Source organism: Triticum aestivum, chromosome 2A, assembly GCF_018294505.1.
Source record: "Triticum aestivum cultivar Chinese Spring chromosome 2A, IWGSC CS RefSeq v2.1, whole genome shotgun sequence".
In the NCBI taxonomy this organism is placed as follows: Eukaryota; Viridiplantae; Streptophyta; class Magnoliopsida; order Poales; family Poaceae; genus Triticum; species Triticum aestivum.
Genome location: NC_057797.1, coordinates 21,486,603 through 21,502,508, shown reverse-complemented (window position 1 = coordinate 21,502,508; position 15,906 = coordinate 21,486,603).

Below are 15,906 nucleotides of genomic sequence, written 5' to 3'. Positions count from 1 at the left end.
CGACTTCCCAATCGACCCATTTTCCTCGGCATCACAGTCGACTTCCCAACCAAATAATACTGCAACACATGATGAAGAAAGAGGCCAACTAGGCAACTACCATTTATTATCTACAGATTTTAAATTGAAAATGATGTTTGTAATTTTTTTTATAAAATCTCATACTTACACAAATATTTCATACAAAATAATTTTGAATTCTGTTTCATTCGCTATGACTTTTTATATAGGTGACATAAAATATCAACATATGTTAATAAATATGTTCACGTGACTTCTACAGTTTTTTAACTAACAAAAAAACTGTTTCATATGTATTTTATTAAATATTCCATCATCTATGGAAAATATATGTATATCAAATCAAACATGCATGAATATAAAAAAAATGATAACTCAACTTGTGAATTTTGTTTCAATAGATAAAACACTTAGTAAACAAAACAGTTTTAGATCCATGAATTATGTTTATGTATTTTCAAATTCTCCATGTTACCAAATGCAAATGTTTCACAAAAAGAATGTAAAGAAACATCCAAAATTATCATCTAAATAATTTATTGGTGAATACAAAAAAATATTAAATTATTGTTATTACAAACTTAATAAGAAACTACAATAGGAAAAGGAACAAACACAAAATAAGCTGAAACGGATTAAGAGAGATGATAAACAAAAGTAAACATAAATAGGAAGATATACATAAATGAAAGAAAAGAAGTTAAAAACGGAAATGGAATAGGAGCAAAGAAGATATACATAAAGGGCATTTCACAAAGATTGTTTCAATATTGCAATGAGGCGGGTGCTAGGAATCAATAGCACCAAGGCCAAATCGGGTCATATTCCATTCAAAATCATCTCACAAATACTAAAGGCATCTCCAACGCCAACCCTCATAACATCCGCAACTGTTGGATTTTCCGGACGTGTTTCGCCATCCGGCGCGGTCCGGATGCACTATATCCCACAAACCGGAGACAGGGGAACGGAGGTTTGCGGGCGTCCAGACCGCTGCCACGTCTGCATCTGACTAAGATGGCCCACCAAAAAACCATCTCACTCGCACGCGCGCATTCCCGCTCGAAGTAGGTGCCCATATTCATGCCGCTCCGAATTGACGTTGTCCCAGAGCGAATGTGAACTCGCGCCGGCGCAGGCATTGAAGTGGCTCACCGGCCGAGGGCGCCGTTTACACTGAGTCCCCGGTCTCCATGTCTGTTCAATGCAGGAGAGACGTTTACTGGATGGGATGGCACGGATATCTACCATGCTCATTCAATGCCCATCCTTTCGTCTGCAACTATTAAATAGGCTCCTCGGCCGAGAAATCAACTCTGGCGGCCATGCATTGAAGCACCAGGATGCTTGGATTCACCAGTATCCACTATTTAAAGACGACCACACCCCGCAAGGAGCACTTATATGCTCCACATTTGCTCCCGTGCACCACATCCGCCATGACCGCAAGCAGGAACGCCCTGTGGGAGAGCCTCTCAACGGAGATGAAGCATGAGGTGGCTGCCCATGCGCTCGCCTAAAAGAGCCGCCATACCAGGCGGATAGTAGCCGACATACCGGCCATCTCTTCTAAGGTCTTTAACTTTGACACCATGATAGAGACGACTCTGAGAACGATTGCGCTGGATCCTACGCCAGTGCATGCCGGCTTGACAATGGAGCAAGCACAGGCGAACTTTAACGCCGCCATGGCTGAGGAGCAGCTGACGCCTGTGCCTATGTTGCTGTTTTGGCAGGCACAGGAGGAGCAGCGGTACAACCTGATACTCCTCAAGTAGCACCTGGCGGCGGAGGGCCAGATCTACGATGAGCGAACGAGGAAGCTGTGGCGGCCATGGCCACGGCGAACCACAACTTCATCGCTGAGGCGCTCTACGAGGCCACTTGCAACGCACAGGCGAGGCAGCTCGATGCGGAGGCGGAGCTAGCTACCCAGGCAAGTGCGGACGAGAACGCCGCCAGCTGCGCGTCGTGCGCGCCCCCAAACACTGTATGGCCACGCCAATGGGACAACGACAGTGTCGGCTCCTGCATTTCCGTCACGGACCTCACGCCCACCGGCGACAGACAGGTCGCAGACTCCGCCGAGGATGAGTACGGCATGGGAGGCGGCAGGGCCTTGTGTCCCAAGTGGGTCGGTCCGTCTCTCATGTTCTACTCTTTCTTGCTGGCGATATAGCAAACACATGGCACTCTTCGGCGTCCTTGGTCCTTCGCGATATGCCTTGACTCGACCATCTACCTCCTGCTCCGGCACTAGGACTTCATTTCTGGCGAGCGGCAACGCCTTTGTCAACAGAAACACCATCTTTTAACTTCAAAAGTACTACTCCCTCTATTAGTATTAAACTGCAAAAACGACATATACTTAGGAACAGAGGGTATAGCTTCTTGCTGGATGCACACTAGCTTCTTACTTCTCTCTCGAAATAGGCTTTCGCCACGTTTTATAAATAGAGCAACGAACCAGAGTACATGGCCGAACGATACAATATGGTAGGGAGGCCCTCTTACACATCAGATCAACAGATAAAACATAAGCCTAGAACAATCCTAACACCTCGCTGAGGCTCGGACAGGGACCCCTGCGCTCAAAAACAACGCCCCCAGGAGAGTTACGGCGCGAAGCGTCGCCGCTGCCGAGTCTGAGAACAGACAACGGTTTTCACCGTGAGCCCTCGCACAGGTACGGGATCCACAAGCCGTCTTCAAGAAGCAAGCAGCACCCATAGGCGTCGTCGTCGTCGGCACCAGAAGCGCGGAGCTTTCACTCGATCACTCAGCTGCACCACCACAAGGAGACCTAGCCACTACCACAACAAGGGTCAAGCTTGCCCATCCCAGATCTGGGCACTACTAGAGCAGACCTGGGCCTCCCGCCACTACATCCCTAGTCGCCCTCACGACCTAAAGATGGAGCCACCACCTCAACCATGAAGCCTGCCAGAAAGCCAACCATGAGGCCCGCCGTCTAGGGCCGCCGCCCCGGCATCCAAGCCCCAAGGAACCGTCGACCATCTCCGTCACGAGCACCCGACCACACTAGTAAGAGCGAAAGGGATCACCTTTCACTCCTAGCCCGGCATCAGCCATCGGGTTTGGGTCGGCACCTCCACAGTAGGAAGCGTCCCACGCCTGTTCAGGGAGTCCTGGATTAGGGGGTGTTCGGCTAGCCGGACTATACTTTCAGCCGGACTCCAGGACTATGAAGATACAAGATAGAAGACTTCGTCCCGTGTCCGGAAGGTTCTTTCCTTGGCGTGGAAGGCAAGCTAGGCGTGCGGATATTCAAGATCTCCTACCAATGTAACCGACTCTGTGTAACCCTAACCCTATCCGGTGTCTATATAAACCGGAGGGTTGTAGTCCGTAGGACGAACCATCATCATACACAATCATACCATAGGCTAGCTTCTAGGGTTTAGCCTCCTTGATCTCGTGGTAGATCTACTCTTGTACTACCCATATCATCAATATTAATCAAGCAGGAGTAGGGTTTTACCTCCATCGAGAGGGCCCGAACCTGGGTAAAACAAAGTGTCCCTTGTCTCCTGTTACCATCCGACCTTGACGTGCAGTTCGGACCCCCTACCCGAGATCCGCCGGTTTTGACACTGACATTGGTGCTTTCATTGAGAGTTCCTCTGTGTCGTCGCCTTCGGGTCCGATGGCTCCTTTGATCATCAGCAACGACGAGGTCTAGGGTGAGACTTTTCTCCCCGGACAGATCTTCGTCTTCGGCGGCTTCGCTCTGCGGGCCAACTCCCTTGGCCATCTGGAGAAGATCGAAAGCTATGCCCCTGGCCATCAAGTCAGGTTTGGAAGCTTAAACTACACGGCAGACATCCGAGGAGACTTGATCTTCGACGGATTCGAGCCACAGCCAAGCGTGCCGCACTACCTCGAGGGACATGATATAGCTCTGCCCCCGAATAGTGTCCTGGAGGCCGCATACGCTCCGGCCCCGACCCTCGATTCGGAGCCCGTTGCGTTCGTTGAGGATGAACGGTTGGACGTCACCTCAGGGGCTGCGAACTCAAAGGCGATCGAGCCGAATGACAGCCCCGCACTCCGCGTGGCCCATGACTCCGAGGAGCCGGACTCTTCCCCGAGTTCCGAAACTCCCTGGCCCTACCGATCGAATCAGATTGGGCGCCTGTAATGGAGTTCACCGCCGCGGATATTTTTCAGCATTCACCCTTTGGTGATATACTGAACTCTCTTAAGTCTCTCTCTCTGTCAGGAGAGCCCAGGCCGAGCTATGGCCTGCGAGGTTGGGATTCGGACAACGAAGAAATTCACAGCCCGCCCACCACCCACTTAATAGCCACTGTCGACGACTTAACCGACATGCTTGACTTCGGCTCCGACGACTTCGACGGTATAGACGACGAAGGAGGAGACGAACAAGAGCCAGCACCTGTAGGGCGCTGGACTGCCACCTCGTCATACGACATATACATGGTGGACGCTCCGAAAGAAGGAGAAGGCGATGGAACAACGGAGGATGGCACTTCCAGAAAGCCTCCCAAACACCGGCGTCAGCGGCGCCGCTCTAAATCCCGCCAAAGCAAGAATGGTGATTCCGGCACAGGGGATAATACTACCCCGGATAGCGCCAAAGAGCACCAACCCCAGCAAGATTCGGCACAGGAAGATGGAGAAGCCAGCCCTCATGAGAGGGCGGCAGAACAAGAGGTTGAGGATGATAACTATATGCCTCCCTCCGAAGACGAGGCAAGCCTCGGCGAAGATGAATTCGTCGTACCATCAGACCCCGCTGAACAAGAGCGTTTTCAACGCAGGCTTATAGCCACGGCAAACAGCCTAAAGAAAAAGCAGCAACAGCTTAGAGCTGACCAAGATTTGCTCGCTGACAGATGGATAGAAGTCCTTGTGGCCGAAGAGTATGAACTCGGACACCCCTCCAAAAATTATCCTAAGCACAGGCCCCTCCCCCTATCAGAGGAGGAAGCACAAGACATGGCAGATCGGCCACCTCGTGGCCGGGACAGAGAAACCTGCCGAACAACCAAACAAGCCATGCCCCGCCGCCGCTTTACCAAGGAACGGGAAAACGAGCCAGACCTGCGAGACGTACTGGAGGATAAGGCAAGGCAAACAAGATCGATCTACGGATCGCGCGGACACCCAAACTTTCAGTCCGGACAACATAAATCCGGCCGAGCCGAACATAACAAGCACAGCTCTGCCGAGCTGCGTAAGGACATAGCCCAATACAGGGGTGCCGCACACCCGCTATGCTTCACAGACGAAGTAATGGATCATAAAATCCCAGAGGGTTTCAAACCCATCAATATAGAATCGTACGATGGTACGACAGATCCGGCAGTCTGGATCGAGGATTATCTCCTTCATATCCACATGGCACGTGGCGACGAACTACACGCCATCAAATACCTCCCACTTAAGCTTAAGGGACCAGCCAGGCATTGGCTTAACACCTTGCCTGCAGATTCGATCGGTTCTTGGGAGGACCTGGAAGCCGCATTCCTTGACAACTTCCAGGGAACTTATGTGCGACCGCCGGACGCCGATGACCTAAGCCACATAATTCAGCAGCTAGACGAATCGTCCAGGCAGTTCTGGACACGGTTCTTAACAAAGAAAAATCAGATAGTCGATTGTCCGGATGCAGAGGCCCTAGCGGCCTTCAAGCATAATATCCGCGACGAATGGCTGGCCCGGCACCTAGGACAGGAAAAGCCGAAATCCATGGCAACCCTCACGACACTCATGACCCGCTTTTGCGCGGGCGAAGACAGCTGGCTAGCTCGTAGCAACAACCTATCGAAGAAAACCGGTAATCCGGATAACAAGGACAAAAGTGGCAGGTCACGTCGAAACAATCAAAAGCGCCGCGTTAGCAGCGACAGCAATGAGGATACGGCAGTAAATGCCGGATTCAGAGGCCATAAATCCGGTCAGCGGAAGAAGCCATTCAAAAAGAATAACCAGGGCCCGTCCAGTTTGGACCGAATACTCGACCGCTCGTGCCAGATTCATGGCACCCCCGAAAGGCCAGCTAATCACACCAACAGAGATTGTTGGGTGTTCAAGCAGGCAGGCAAGATAAATGCCGAACATAAACACAAGGGGCTGGACAGCGACGACGAGCAGGAGCCCAGGCCGCCGAACAGCAAAGGACGGAAGGGGTTTCCCCCACAAGTGCGGACAGTGAACATGATATACGCGACCCACATCCCCAAAAGGGAGAGGAAGCGTGCACTACGGGACGTATACGCGATGGAGCCAGTCGCCCCAAAGCTCAACCCATGGTCCTCCTGCCCGATCACTTTCGATCGAAGGGACCACCCCACTAGCATCCGTCACGGCGGTTTCGCCGCATTGGTTCTCAACCCAATAGTCGACGGATTTCACCTTACAAGAGTCCTCATGGACGGCGGCAGCAGCCTGGACCTGCTTTATCAGGATACAGTGCGGAAAATGGGCATAGATCCATCAAGGATCAAGCCAACAAGGACGACCTTTAAAGGCGTCATCCCAGGTGTAGAAGCCAACTGTACAGGCTCTATAACACTTGATGTGGTCTTCGGATCTCCGGATAACTTCCGAAGCGAAGAGTTAATCTTCGACATAATCCCGTTCCGCAGTGGCTATCACGCCCTGCTCGGACGAACCGCGTTTGCCAAATTCAACGCGGTGCCGCACTACACATATCTCAAGCTCAAGATGCGAGGCCCTCGAGGCGTAATCACGGTCAGCGGAAACACCGAACGCTCCATCCGGACGGAGGAGCACACGGCGGCACTCCAGCGGAGGTTCAAAGCAGCCTTTTAAGGCAACTCTCCAGTCCGGCTGTTAAAAAGCCATACAATGCAAAGCGCGCCCGGAGCAACCTGCAGCAAGGCCAACTGGCGCGTTCGGAGCAAGCGTAGCAATGCGGCCCCAACCCTGGCTATAGCTGCATAGCAGAGCTAGTACCTAGAGTACACAATTACGCCCTTAAAATTCCATGGGCACAGGGGAAGGGGCATATTCCTGGCATGCCTACAGTACGACGTCAAACGCACTAGGGGCTGCCGGATTCTTTTTTTTTTACTTTCAGGACTCCACATTCTGGACAACCTGTTCGGCGATGGCGCCGCACAGACGATACAAGACCCAGGAAAGCAGACAAAGCAACGCCGCATTATGGAACTCTCAGGTGGTCTCTATTTTGAGCAATATAACTGTATCTAAATTCCGCGGCCCGCGCCTGGTCAGGACATGTCATATGGCCTAAAGCATTTTTCGCTTATTGCACTAATTGTATCGTTCGGCTTGAGTAAACAGCCTTCTTATAAACAATGCATAGCTTTAGTCTATTTTTTGCATTATCATCTATTTGTATATATATATATATATATATATATATATATATATATATGTTTATTTCATAACATGATGGCACCCGTACACCATGGTACGGCAAACCACGCCAGGGGCTTCATCACCCTTTTATCTGGTCGTGAGAAGTCCGCACACTTTCCCAAGTGCGGCACCCCGAACTTATAGCACTATATGCATCGGCTCCGAGTCATGATTTTGGTCATATGTTGGGTTTTCCCGGCTCTTATGTTTTGGTACCTTACGTTCCGCTCTATCGGCTAAGGTAGCACTAGGAGAACCGCTGCGATTTGCGCCCCAGATCAGGTGGGTGAGCGCCTCAGTGGAGAAAGCTAAAACATACTGTCATGATAGGGCGTGAGACCGGTCGCTGTTCGAGAGGTTTTTTCGAGTCCTTAAAGGCTTATGCCGTTTTCGAACGGAGAGCTGGTTAAATCCGGCTAAAAGGCGTGGATAGTGCCCCGAATTCGGCCTTCCGAACTAGGGGCTTCGCCGAAATTTAAAATTATAAAGTTCTATGGCTAAGTGAGAGTGTTCAAGCATTATAGTCCGATTGCCTGGTTCGTTGTGCTGCGGGCCTCCCTCGAAGGACCCAACTATGGGAACAAGAGCCCGCAGGTTTATCCCGAACACCTCAGCACTAGTTGCATGAGGGCAGAAGCCGACGACTCGCCATCTCTCAGTTATTGATAAACGGCCGCACAGAAAACAATATTTTAAATTCAAAAGCATTGCTTAAAGCGCATACGAACAAGTTTTCGGCGTACAGGATAGAAACGAACGAGTTCATTGATAGATTACATCATGGGTACATTCATCCGCGATAAGGCGGGATCTGGCAAGAACTTCCTTATAGTACATCTCGGGCTTGCGATGTTCCTTCCCCTGCGGCGGACCGTCCGTCACCAGCTTCTCGCCGTCCAGCTTGCCCCAGTGTACCCTTACACGGGCAAGGGCCCTCCGGGCACCTTCAATGCAGGAAGAGCGCTTGATGACCTCAAGTCGCGGACAGGCCTCCACCAGCCGCCGCACTAGCCCAAAGTAGCTCCCTGGCAGGGCCTCTCCAGGCCACAGCCGAACTAGTAAGCCCTTCATGGCATGTTCGGCCGCCTTGTGGAGCTCGGCCAGCTGCTTCAGCTGGTCGCTCAAGGGCATAGGGTGTCCGGCCTCAGAATACTGAGACCAGAACACACTCTCCGTCGAGCTGTTCCCTTCGCTCCGGAAGAATGCGGCGGCGTCGGATGCACTGCGGGGTAGATCGAAGAACGCCCCTGGAGAACTCCGGATCCAGGTAAGTAATAGGTATTTTACTTTTATGTTCCTACTTTGCATTGAGAATGTCTTACCCGCTGCTATCTTTCTCATATCCTCCAACTCTTGGAGGGCCCTTTGGGCTTCGGCCTTGGCATTCTTGGTGGCCTCAATGGCAGAGGCGAGTTTGGTGGCTTGCACTTTCACGTCAAGCTCCAAACCCTCATGTTTTTCCATGAGAGCTTGCAGCTTCTGCTGCACCTCTCCGTATTGGCCCCCGAGCTTTTCTCGTTCAGTGCGCTCTTCGGCCGCCTTCTTCTCGGTTATTTTTTGCAATGAAGCCTCTCTATAGGCATGTTTTATTAATTGAGGGGGTTGTCTTACCTTCCTTCTCCTCGAGCTGCCTCTTGGCAAGGACAAGCTCCTGCTCGGACCGCTCGAAGTCCTTTTTCAGGACCTCCACCTGCGCAGTTAGTGCGACGGTGGATAGCAGGGAAGCCTGCGTACGCATATTTGACTTTGTATAGTTAGATTCCTGCGAAAATTATTAGATCCTCCATTCGGCTTTTCTTTCCGAACACCGAACAGAGCATCAGGGGCTACTGTCTATGCGGTACTTAATTCAGCATATTTTTTGCTTACTTGGAAGCCTGTTAGAAGGCTGGTGCAAGCTTCATTCAGTCCGCTCTTGGCGGACTGAACCTTTTGGACCACCGTACTCATAACAGTACGGTGCTCCTCGTCGATGGTGGCGCCTTCAAGCGCCTCCAGCAGATTGTCCGGCGCCTCTGGTTGGACAGAGGTCGCCGGCTCGGATGGCTTACTCCTTTTAGAAGGAGTTTGCCCGCCGTGAACCCAGACGGTGGAGTCCGGCACGGTGTCTGGCTCAAAGCCGGACTGGGAGCCCTGGGGGGTTTTATCCCCTGTACTCCTGGGGTCCTGAGGATTGCCTTGCGGCTCCTCCAGGACCACCTCCTCCTGCTCCATTCGACGGGACGCCGCTTCGGCATCGTCCGCCTTGCGGTGGGAGACCGCGGGAGGGACGGAGTCCATCTCCGACGAATCCAGGGAGCCGCCTGACGAAATGTCGAGTGCGTCCCGGGGCGGCCTGCAGAATTATGTTTAACATAAGGGAAAGCTGTGGAAAATATCATGAGTTACTCTGGTATCCGGATACTTACGACTTCGCCGGACGCTTGGTCCTTTCCGGCCACTCCTCCTCGTCCTCATGGGCGGCTGGGGAGTAGTTCGGCGGAGGGGTCTTCTTCTTCTTGGACCCCTTAGCCGCCCCCGCTGGGGCAGCTTTCCTCTTCTTTCCTTCCCTCGTTGGAGAGGGAGGGACGTCTTCTTCCTCCTCCTCGTTTTCACGAGCGGAGGGCGTCGCAGACTCGTCCGATGACGAGTCCGACATCACCACATTACGGGCACTCTTTCGAGTCCCGGTGGTCTTGATCTTCTTGACCTTCGTTTCCGGCACCACATACGGCGCCGGAGCCAACAGCTTCCCTAGAAGAGCTGGGGCTTGGTCTTCTGGCAGAGGAGCCGGACAGTTGATCGGTCCGGCTATCTTCAGCCACTTCTGTTAAAGACAAAAGGGAGTTTTTTTAAATCCTGCATAGAGTCAATCTATGAAGAGGAGCTTAATGAACCTGTAAAAGGTGTGAATAGCTTACCTCCTTAGCATCGCGCTGCGAGCTATATCCGCGATCTTCAGAGGCGGATGTGGGGCAATCGGCGCTTTTGGTTAGCACCTTCCAGACGTCTTCATACGTCGTGTCGAAGAGCCTGTTGGGGTTCGGTGCTGCGCCGGATCGTATTCCCACAAAGTGAAATCCCGTTGTTGGCACGGGAGGACCAGACGAACGAGCATGACCTGGATTATGTTAACATGCCGGATCAGCTTGTTCACCAGGGACTGGATGAAAGTTTGCAATCCGGTCACTTCGCTCTCGTTGCCCCACGATAAGCCCGTCTCTTGCCAGGACATGAGACGCGTGGGGGGTCCGGATCTAAATTCGGGGGCCGCGGCCCATGTCGCGTCGCGTGGCTCGGTGATGTAAAACCACCCAGCCTGCCACCCCTTCAAGGATTCCACAAAGGAGCCCTCGAACCAGACGGCGTTGGCCATTCGGCTAGCCATAGCACCTCCGCACTCCGCCTGGGTGCCGGACACCACCTTGGGCTTGACGTTGAAAGTTTTGAGCCAAAGGCCGAAGTGGGGGCGGATGCGGAGGAAGGCCTCGCACACGACGATAAACGCCGAGATGTTGAGGACGAAGTTCGGGGCCAGATCGTGGAAATCTAGGCCATAGTAGAACATGAGCCCCCGGACAAAAGGATGGAGCGGAAAGCCCAGTCCGCGGAGGAAATGAGGGAGGAAAACCACCCTCTCCTCAGGCCTAGGGGTGGGAAGGAGTTGCCCCACCTCAGGGAGCCGGTGCGCGATGTCGTTGGATAGATATCCGTCCTTCCTAAGCTTTTTGATTTGTCCCTCCGTAACGGAGGAAACCATCCACTTGCCCCCTGCTCCGGACATCGCTGGAGTGGATGGAGGGCTAAAGGGCGAACTTGGGTGTTGGAGCTTGAGTGCGCAAGAGATGGATAGGCAGAGGAGGAAGAAGGCGTAGGTGATAAAGGAGGATCTTTATCCCCTTATATAGGCGGATGCCGTTATGCGTCCCCACCTGCCTCATAAAACTCGCTTGCCACTCGAGCGCCGTGGTAAATGGCGCGGTTGGGTTACCCACATCCGTATTAATGGGAATCCCGTTAAAAGGGGCACACGATCTCTGCTTCGACAAGACGTGCCAAGGAAAACGCTTCGTTAGTGCTGCGGAAAAACAGTAAAAATATTCTATACAGAAAGCTTGGTTGCGGTGCTGTGATGCACCGTGGAATACGTCAGCAGATTTGATAGTGTTTGCATTATTCTCTATATGGCTATACGTGGAAAGTTGTTTTGCAGAGCCGGACACTATTTTCTGGTGTTTATTATCTTCTTGAAGAACTTGGAGGAGGAACCCGCCTTGCAATGCCGAAGACAATTTGCGCGCCGGACTCGTCGTCATTGAAGCCTGGTTCAGGGGCTACTGAGGGAGTCCTGGATTAGGGGGTGTTCGGCTAGCCGGACTATACTTTCAGCCGGACTCCAGGACTATGAAGATACAAGATAGAAGACTTCGTCCCATGTCCGGAAGGTTCTTTCCTTGGCGTGGAAGGCAAGCTAGGCGTGCGGATATTCAAGATCTCCTACCAATGTCACCGACTCTGTGTAACCCTAACCCTATCCGGTGTCTATATAAACCGGAGGGTTGTAGTCCGTAGGACGAACCATCATCATACACAATCATACCATAGGCTAGCTTCTAGGGTTTAGCCTCCTTGATCTCGTGGTAGATCTACTCTTGTACTACCCATATCATCAATATTAATCAAGCAGGAGTAGGGTTTTACCTCCATCGAGAGGGCCCGAACCTGGGTAAATCAAAGTGTCCCTTGTCTCCTGTTACCATCCAACCTTGACGCACAGTTCGGGACCCCCTACCTGTCGTGGTTCTAACTCTGACAGTAATGTAGGGGGGTAGGAATGGACGGGCTAGACCTTAGCTATTGGGAAAGATGTAACACACAAGGATGTACGAGTTCAGGCCTCTCGCGGTGGAGATAACAGCCCTACGTCTCGGCGCTCGGAAGCGGTCGATTGGATTATGCGTGTGTAAGATGACAGGGGTGCGAACCCTTGATACTGAGGAGGGGGGTGGCTTATATAGAGTGCGCCAGGACCCTCCTGCCCTCAGTAATGCAGGGTTTAAGGTACATTAATATCGGGCGTTACAGGTAACGTCCCTAATAAAGTGCTATCATGGTCATAAAGGCTATTTAATGACCGACCGTTTGCCCACGGAGTGGCTTCAGGACTTCTGGCAGTCGAGTGGGTGATGACTTGGTCGAGTGACACCTTCTTGGTCGAGTGTCTTGAATACGTCGAGTGGTTACCTTCGAGTCGATTGAAAGGCAACTTCTCCTAGGGATGTCCTTGGGTAGGGCTCTTTGAACAGGTCTATGCCCCTACCCTAGGTACATGGCTTCGTCATTAGCCCCCGAATGGATCGAGGTTCGGGTGGAGATAGAGTAGGAGATCTCAACTTGTTCAAGGTCGAATGTCGTCAACTTTTTCCAGTCGCCTTGATCCATTCTAGGACTTTTCGTCGAGTGATTTTGCTTGTATGCGGGGTTCGGAATAATAACGGGAAGGAGATCTGCTGTCTGACGAATCGCCTGTGAACCGCGGATCTCGCGGGATTTGATTTTGGGGAAGCGCGCGGGATGGGAGGTGCCGCAGGGATCGGACGGGATAAGGCAGGGGCTCCTCGATCCCCGCGCCGCCTTTTTCGCCACGTACTGCGCGCGCGCCTGTTGCGGGATTTGACAGGTGAGCCTGGGCCTACCAGTCAGCCACTCGGGAGCAGCTCTTTATAAATCGCCGGCTCGGGGTTTTCGCAGCAGTGTGCCATTCTTCTCTTCCCCTTGCTCGCCCAAAATCTCCGCCTCTTCCGTTCTCGTCTCCGTGCCGCTGGTTCAGCCTGAGCTCCGTCGGCGGCGATGGTGAAGGACAAGACATCCGCTCTGGAGCGGGCCAAGAAGGCGGCGCAGGCGAAAGGGAGGAAGTCTGCTCGGGGCGGATCTTCATCGCGGACTGCTCTGCCGAGGGGCTGGATCCAGGGCGACTGGATGCCCTCGGTGCTTCGGCAAGAGGATCTCGACGATATGGTTGAGGGAGGAGTCATTCTTCCTGAAGCCGCGCGCCTCCCGGGGAGAGAGGTTGAGCCTCAGCCTCACGACGATGAGTGCGTGCTGTTGGCCACTCATATTGATCGCGGGTTTTCTCTGCCTCCTCACCCCTTTTTTCGGCTTTTCTTGAACTTTTTCGGAGCGCAGCTCCACCACTTCACTCCCAACTCCATCGTGTATCTGGCTGCTTTCGTTGCTTTGTGTGAGGGTTTTCTGGGTTGCCGCCCCCATTGGGGGCTCTTTAAACACATCTTCACATGTCGTTCTCAGTCGGTCAAGAAGGCCAGGTCGAGTGACGAGAGGACGCAGGTGATCCAGTTGTGCGGAGGCCTGGCGATCCAGACAAGGGTGAAGAGCTGCTTTCCATCTATAGTTTTCCCCGAGTCGGTCCGCGGCTGGCAGTCGACTTGGTTCTATTGCAAGGACCAGGTGACTCCCGGGCAGTCGACTGGTCTCACTCCTTTCTCTCTAGACCGTGCCCGGAAGCCTGCTTCACTGAAAGTGTTGCCGGAGGAGAAGCTGCAGGTCAAAGAGCTGGCGGGTCGAGTGGTCCAGCTTGTCCGCGACGGCGTTACTGGCATGGACTTACTGGAAGTCTTCCTCCGAAGGCGCGTTCAGCCGCTTCAAGCTCGAGACCACCCGATGTGGTTATATTCAGGCCTTGACGACACCACGCGGATCCACCCTGAGGAGGTCACCAACGAGATGTTAGAAGGGTGGCTGTCGAGTATCACGGGGAGCAAGGACAACCCTCGAGGAGCCAGGAGGGTTGTTCCACTCGACAACACGTATGAGGTGGACAAGGTCAGGCCTTGTATTTCCAATTGAACTCTTGATTACTTCATTTGAGCCTCTGGCTTGGTCGACTGACTCTCGACTGTTCTGTTGTGCTGCAGGAGATTACGGAGTGGTATTCGATGCCCAACGGAGCTCAGGAGCCCGGCCATGAAGGTGAGGCGAGCGGGGGTGAAAGTGGAGACGAACCAGAGGAGTGGGAGTCCGATGGAGGAGGAGAAGGAGACGACGACGATGAATCCAGCGAAGAGGAGGAGGAGGAGGAGGAGGTGATCGAGACTCCTCCGACGGAAAGGCGGTCGAAGACCAAGCACGACCCTTCATGGGAACGTGGAAAGGCGACCATTCCAATCGGGCAGTCGTCGAAGCGCCCTCGGACCTCATCCCCGGCGCCGACTGAGAAAGCACCGAAGCACCCGCGCGCGGCCTCCTCCAAGCCGCCCAAAGCACTTCCCAAGATGAGAATGACCGTTCCCACCATCTCGGGGTAAGAACAGAGCTTATTTTTCCCTTGTCGACCGCGGACAGATCCTTGGTCGATTCTTTGAACTAACCGACTGACTTTTGGAATTTGCAGCGCTGCCACTTCTGAGCTCTCCGCGAGGGATGACGATCAAGAGATGGAAGATGCTGTCACTTCTAACCCTGGTAAAGTTACTGACTTTCTGCTTCGAGCCGATTGATTATTCTTCATAACTCCGGTCGACTGTACTTTTCTTGCAGCTCCCCCGCATGTCATTAGCCTCCCCGACGATGATGACGACGAGGTGCCCCTGAGGGAGAGGAGGACTAGGAAGAAGTCGACTGGCGAGACTCCCAGGACTGTTTCGGAGCCAGAGGCTGTAGTCCAAGATGGCGGCGACGTCACTCGAACTTCGGTGACTTTTGCTGTGCCCCTGACAACGGTACACCCTTCCTCGTCTACCGCAGATCCGTCCTCCTTCTTCGCCAAACACCCTGTCCCTGAAGACCAGATGAGTGCTGCGAAGGAAGCCATACGCCAGGCGGGGATCATGATGGAGCAGGTGAAGATGGTCCGGAATGCCAGTCAAGCGGCCTATGATGCAAGTTCCGCTCTTCAGAGCAACGTCCAGGTCAGTCGACTCGTCCGAATGGTATTTGAAGAATCTCTTTTCCGAAGATCTTTTCAGCTGTACACCCACTGGGTGCGATGTTGTTTGTTTAGTCTTGTATTAGTGGGGGCACGCTGAGTGCACCCACTGGGTGTAGTCCCCGAGACTACGGTGGGCTGCTGGCAGTCGACTGTAGTCTTTATACTGTCTTGCTGTAGTTGAACTTCTTCGCTCGGTCTGGTCAAACCATGTCGAATGAGACTGTATCCGGTCGACTGCGGATAGTCGACTTTTTTTTTTTTTTGAAAACCAGTGGGGGCATGCTGAGTGCACCCACTGGGTGTAGTCCCCGAGACTACTGTCGGATGTTTTTGGTTCGGCTATAGTCTTAGAAACGCCACCATTGTATTTTAGTTACTCGGAAGCAACTTAAACTTGGGCGTCTGTCGACTGATTTTTCTTTGTAGAAATCCTGTGAACTTGTGACTCGCTATACTGAGTTGGAGAACAAGCAGATCCAACTCAACCTTGATTTGAAGCTTGCTCAGGAGAACTTGCGGAAGGCACAAGGTGACGCAAAAGGTATGGTTGGTAAGGTTTCCCA